Here is a 6,924-nt window from a genome sequence, read left to right as displayed (position 1 = left end):
GTATGTTCAGGCGTTGGAAAGATCCGGAGTCTCAAATGTGTCACTGTCAGGGGCCAACCCGAAAGGGAACATTTCCTCCAGTCACAGCCTGTCAGGTCTGTGGATATTCAGACTTAGAGCTTGCGTTTTCTGCAGGTTAACCTTAAAGCCTGACACCCCAGCAAAGGCAGTAATTTCCTCCATGAGGAGGGGCAGGGATATAAATGGTTGTGTCAAAGTTAATAACACGTCGTCCAAGTAGAGTGATATTATGTTCCCTATCTCCCATGCGTATCCCATTAATACCAGCGCATTGGTGGATGTGCTCGGTGAATGGTTCCATGTTGAGAGCAAACAAAAATGGGGATAGGGGACACCCCTGATGGGTTCCCTGTGATATTCTAAAGGGGTTGGAGAAGATCCCGTTTACTCTGACTCTAGCTTCCGGATGGGTGTAATTGCAGGCAACCCATCATCAGAACCTTTCCCCAATTGCGAATCTAGCCAAAACCAATGTATCTGGTCGAAAGCTTTTTCAGCATCCACTGACAGGAGTAAGGCCGGCACTTGGACCCTTTGCGATTTATCTAGAAGATGGCAGAGTCTCTTAGTTCCGTCACTGCAGTTCCTTTCAGGAATAAACCCTGACTTGTCCGGGCATTGAGGCCTTGCATGTAAGGTGCCAGGCATGCGGCCAATATACTTGACAAAAAAAGATTCCCACAGCCGACTAATGTTGAGCACATCAATAGCAAAGTCCCACAAATCAAAAAAGTCCCGTGCCAAGCGTCTCCAAAACCTGCTGCAGAAAGGTCTTACTGGGAAACCCAGAAGTAAACTTTTGAAGAAAAGTAGAGGCGGCACCAGGAATGAAGTCACATATCCGAAAAATTCATCATTTTTCCAGAAAGTCTTTTATTCATCTTCAGATAATGGTAAAAACACACAGGACAACAGCCAACGCGTTTCGTTCCAATTTATGGAACTTCGTCAGGGCATCAAGTTGTACAGATTAGGTATACAGACCTGTACATATATATGTAGGTTCAGCAAAGATTACTTAAGTATTGCAGCGTTTCAATTGACACCGTGGTCATGGTCGACCATATCCATAGTATAGAGGCAAAAAAATAAATGTAAAAAAAGGCCAATATACTGGTAAATATTTTTAAGTCAACGTTTGGCAGAGAAATGGGCCTGTTTGAAGCACATCTCCTCGATTCTTCCCGGTTTCGGGATTACTACAATGGAGGCCATTTGCCTAGACGACGCGAGACACTCTGAATCACTAAATGAGTTCTAGAGTGAGGAGCGGGACAAGCGTCGGCGCAAATAATTTATAACATTCAGTGGTAAAGCCGTCCTTTCCAGGGGCTTTGCCCATAGGGAGGTTCCGGATAGCCAGTTTCACCTCCTCCGTGCTAATATTGGAGTCCATCTACTTCTGGGAGTTGGGTTACTGGGGCCTCCCGAACGTAGGTCAGGGCTAACCCCTTGTCTAATGTCTCCGCAGTATAAAGTTTGGAGTGGAAATGCTCGAATTCGCCTGCTATCAAATTATCGGTCCATAGTTTCCTGTCCCCCAAATCTTCAATCTCCTCAACCGGACGCTGGTCTGCATGCGCTCGCAGTTTGCCCGCTAGTTATCTTCCTGCCTTGTTACCCCCTTCATAGTATTTCTGCTTAGTACGCAGAAGGGCTAGTTGTGCCCTATCCATGACCGGTTCATTTAATTGTTTCCATGCCATTGTAAGCTGACGACGTGCCTGAGCTGAGCCAGGGCGTTGGTGGGCCCCCTCCAGTTCTTTAATCGTATCTTCTAGTTGTTCACTCTTGGCCTTCCTTTCTTTATTCAACTTAGCTGATACGGCCATTAACTGCCCCCGGCGGACCACCTTTAATGTATCCCATAATAGTGCAATTGGTGTAGAGTCATCTTCGTTCAGCTCTAGGAAATCCTTAATGGACTTCCGGATCTGTGCCACATTAGTTTCATATGTGAGTAGTCTGTGATAAAATCGCCAACCCCTTTGGGGTGCCCTATACCTTGGTAGTTCCAGTGTGAGTGTAAGAGGGGAGTGATCTGACCGAGCAGCTGTTCCTATGTCAACAGATTTGGGAGAGAATATCACTGATTAAGGTGGGGTCCGTCAGCCAGGCGTCCAGCCTTCTCCATGTTTCAGGCTCGAGGAAGTGGTGGGGGTCCACCAGGTAAGGCCAGTGGAAGCAGAGCCCACAGTCGCCCATCTGACAGTGCAGTACTGATGCCTCTGAGTTGATGAAGACCGGGGCCTATGAGTCTCCTGTCTCCGACTCCTCCGCTGGAGCTGCTGCAGGAGTGCTTCCTGCTCCCTAGTGCCTTCCGACTCCGTAGGTTTCGTCGAAAATCCTTCCCTATCCGTCGCCAACGCCGTGGTGTGCCTCCAGTTCGTGTCAATTGCTTCCTTTGTGAGCCATCGGATTCGTCGTCTAAAGCTATGTCAGGGCCTAAGACAGCTTTCGCTGCCTCCAACATACAAACTGTATGCATTTCTTGACTCCAATAAAGGACAGTCTGAAAAGGTGGCCCCACTTATAATGGATGCCATTTTCCCTCAATAAGGTGGTGGCTGGCTGGAGTGCCCTACGTCTTTGGAGGCTAAGGAGGGAGGAGTCCTGGAAAATTCCCACTTGCATCCCCTCAAAGGAAATGACAGACATCTCGTACCACCACCACCATCATTTTCTCCTTTTGTGTGTAGGAGTGGAGACAGGTGGAGATATCCTGAGGACATCCGGGCCCCACAGCTTGTCTATCCACTCTGTGTGTACGGACTAGAGGTATGTCTTTATCTCTGAGCTCAGGGGTCACTTGTTTAAGGAGCCTTGTCACCAAGTCCTCTAATTTCCCAGCATCTGCTTGGAGTGGAACCCCCTTAATTCAGATATTGGAGCGTTTAGATCTGTTTTCCAAATCCTCCAGTGATAACACAGCTCCTCGTTCTTATCTTCAGTTCTAGAAGCTCCCGTGCGTGCTCATGGAGTTCTTCATTCCTACCACTCCCCATCCTCTCGAGGGCATCCACTTGGTCTCCCAGCTCTGTTGGGTCTGCTTTGAGGGATTTAATGTCTGGTGTCATCTCCTGCGCAGGGCTGCAAACTCTTCTCGTAGGGTTCCAAACTGTTGTTTAAGAACTGGTGGGTGACCGGTTCCGCGGTGTTGACTGAGTCCGGGGGTAATGGCACATCTGCAGCTACTCTAGGTGGTGATTCAGGACGCATCTCCTGCTTCTTAATAGTAGGTTTCCCCAGGAGCTCCTTAATGGACGCACCTTTCTTCCCCCGGCCCGAGGCCATCTCGGAGAGTAATCAGGAGATCGGGGAAACAGCTGCAGGCTTTCTGTGGAAGGTGTGATGTGGGATGGAACCCCAAATCTTGCCCTGTTGCCACGGCCTCTCCTCCCGTTGGGAGCCTCAAGTTAGGCCCACTCCTCGGATCCCGGTCTACAGGTGACGTTCTCTATGGGCAATGTGCGAATTCAGTACTTGTGACCTCCTCCCCAGCTCGGATTTGCATGCACTGCCCTCCATGCTGTTGAGCCCCTCCAGTAGGACCCCCAGTCAGTTTACTGTTCATCCGGTTGGGCCTCTCCAATCCATGTCATCATTTTCACTCTTCCGTGGGGTTCCCAGACAGAATCACTCGGGCAGCTGCGGGGGCATCCGAGTAGTTACCCAGGACATATCTGCCTTTGCTGGTCTGTGAGCTAGGGGGTCAAGGGGCACTAAACACCTTCACTGGCACTTTCTTGTATGTGGGCCCAGCATAGCTCCACACTGATTCTCCCTCTTGTGTCCTCGTTAGTGCCTTGTCCTGCTTCCCCCCCGGAGGCAGTTTGTCTCTGTTTGCAAAGCGGGCCTTGCTACCTCTCCGGCCCTGCCCACGCTTCAAGGACCACTGGAAGGGCACCACTCATTGTAGGGGCTACACGGGGGCCCAGATGAAGCTCCCAAGAGAATCCTAATCCACCTACACTGCCTGCAGCACACCAGGGGGTGCCTGTTATGTTGGATACCCACAGCTTGTGCCTCCTCACCTCCGCGGTCTCCACACGATCTCTGGGTCCTCCTCCCTCTGCGGGGGCCTAAGGGGAGCCAGTTGCTTATGCAGTGGGCCAGGCAAGACTTCCGGGTGGTCCTCTATCCTCCGCCATAGCTGCGGCTCACCATGAGGCTCCCCCCACCGTCCCTTGTTGGCCGGTCACATGGCCCATGAGGTCCGGGCGCGGCTTGCTCTCGGCCACAAGACCCAAGTTTTCTGCCGCGGTCCAGGGGTCTAGCTGGTCTCTGTGGGGGCGGCCCCTGGGGTCCCTGCCCTTCCACCTCACCGCTGGGTCCGGGCTCCGTTGCTACGTCCTAGAGGGTTCGGCTCGCTGATCCCAGGCACGTCTTCCGCCGCGGGCCGGACCTCTCACTCCCGCTCTGCAGTGCTCACCTCAGGGTCTCGAGGAGCTCTGTAGCAGCCTCCTTGCCCGGCAATTGCACTTCTGACGATCTGGCCCTCCGGTCACTTGCTGCGGAGGGTCTACCTGGGCACCACAGACACTGGGGGCAGCCGGGTATGTGGCGATTAGGGCCTCGACTTGTGGCGCTCCGAAGTTGAGCTGCTACACTGCCGCCATCTTGACCACACCCCAAGAAAGATAATTTAAAATTAATATATTTTGTTTAATGTTATATATATGTCTAATTATTAAATGTTTTAATTTAAAATTATAGAATTAACATAATTTAAAATAAAATACAAATTAAACTTTTAAACTTGTTAATAAAATTAAAATAATTTGAATATAGTTTTACACATAACTACACCTAAAAATAAAAAGGCTAGTGGGTGGGAACTTTTAATTATCCGTTAAGAAATATTAATTATAGAATAGATAGATTTAAATTAATTACTAAATACGCATTTAATCTAATGGTTAATGTGATGTGACCTTTTTTTAATAGTTCTAGGTCTGTAATAAAGGTTTTGAACTATTTTTCATTTATATTTTCTATAGAAATATTTTTTAATAATCATTCAAAAAATAGTACACTTTGATATTTTCTGCTTTACATTCCCATAGGGCGATCCCCGCCATGGTGGTTGTTATTTCCACCTCTTTATGAAAAGTTACCAACGGTAACTTTACACTCGTTAATTATCTTGTAGGAGGCTCCACTAATGGTGGAGAGTTTTGAGTCTACACTTAGATGTTATTGCACTTCGATTCATTCGGCACTTGAAATTGGTGAATAGAAAAAAGGTGTAGATTTACAGGTAGGTACAGTAGTTGATGTATGCAAATTTAAATTACCTTTGTCTATCAGGCATTTCGTGTTTGGCTGCAAATCTGGGAATATTTGGACTCCTGTAACTTCAGCTATGGGGCTCTCCTGTCAATTTCTTCTAAAAATAAATCTAACATGAAGAGGCAACGAAGAACACTGGTATTTGGAGGAGATCTTTGATATTATACACATTGGTACATTCCTTCTCTATTAATGTCTGACAGGGCACCAAGATAAGCTGGAAGATGGAGAGCTACAGTTTTAGGACTCTTACTGCAAGAGCATTGCTGAAAAGAAATACGGTTAAAATAAAACCGTATTAAGAGACACAGTAACGCCGCAAGTGGTATTACCGTGTTGCAAGATCCCATGGACAAATCCTCCAGGTAAACCTTGTGTATCTGTCACGATAGAAAAATCCTGAATGTTTGAATATCGTACCTAAATTGGAAGGGTAACACCAGGTTCCGGACGTTATTTCCCGTTCCAGGGGAGCGGACACTCTAGGTCACGGTTACTCATAGTACGGCCCGCGGGCCGCCAGCGGCCCGGCAAGCCTTCCTTGGCGGCCCTCGGACCTTGCAGACATCCTACCTGTGTTTAAAAAAAAAAATAAAAAAATAGTGTTAGCAAACACTGCCGGGTGCAGCAGCCCGGACTCTGAGACTCTGCTCTGTGGGGGCTGGGGGATTCCAGTGATTGTCAAAGTGGAGATGCAGGGGCCTAAGAGGTGAAATACAACAAAGCTTTATTAACATGTAAATGGTCTTTTAAAGACCTGTGAAGTACTCGGGTGCGGCTGTGTGTGCGCGCTGGGAAGCTGTCTCAGCCCGGGCTGAGGGCTGACACACACACGGGGTGAGATGACAGAGGATGACGGAGGGAGGGAGGGAGGGAGAGGGAGACCGAGGGAGAGGGAGGGAGACCGAGGTTGACAGAGGGTGACAGAGAGAGGGAGACAGAGGGAGGGAGACAGAGGGAGGAGGGCGACAGAGGGAGGAGGGTGACAGAGGGAGGAGGGCGACAGAGGGAGGGAGACAAGGAGGGAGACAGAGAGGGAGGAGGGAGACAGAGGGAGGAGGGAGACAGAGGGAGGAGGGCGACAGAGGGAGGAAGACAGGGAGAGAGACAGAGAGGAAGGGGGAGGGAGGGAGAGGGGGAGGGAGGGGGAGAGGTAGGGAAAGGGAGAGGGGAGGGAGGGGGAGAGCGAGAGAGAGAGATGTGTGTATGCCGGGTCTGGTGGCTCAGTGGACGAAGGCGTCTGCTGCAGGGACCTGTGTTCAACCTCATGGTCACAATTTTTTTTTTGCTTTAGCCCGCTCCTCCCCCTCTGACCCCGCCCCCACCGGTGCAGCCCTTGGCCACAAACCACACTGTAAATTTGGCCCCCTAGAGAAAGTTTGTGAGTACCCATGCTCTAGGTGAATACTTTGACTACACCCTGGTATTACCACGCTGTATCATTATCTAACACACTATTACGCAGTGCAAGCGTGTTGATTTCTTTTGCAGTGTTGTGCTCAGCATTTCACCTTGGGGAAAATGGAACCCCCAATGCGCTTCGCTCAGTCTGGCCGGTGGCTGTTCCAAATCCGTAGCTGCCCTCGTCACAAACGAATGTCTCCTGCCTAC

Source organism: Triturus cristatus, chromosome 7 (assembly GCF_964204655.1).
Source record: "Triturus cristatus chromosome 7, aTriCri1.1, whole genome shotgun sequence".
NCBI classification, from domain to species: domain Eukaryota; kingdom Metazoa; phylum Chordata; class Amphibia; order Caudata; family Salamandridae; genus Triturus; species Triturus cristatus.
The sequence above is the reverse complement of the archived record's forward strand: the minus strand, read 5'-3'. Positions refer to the sequence as shown.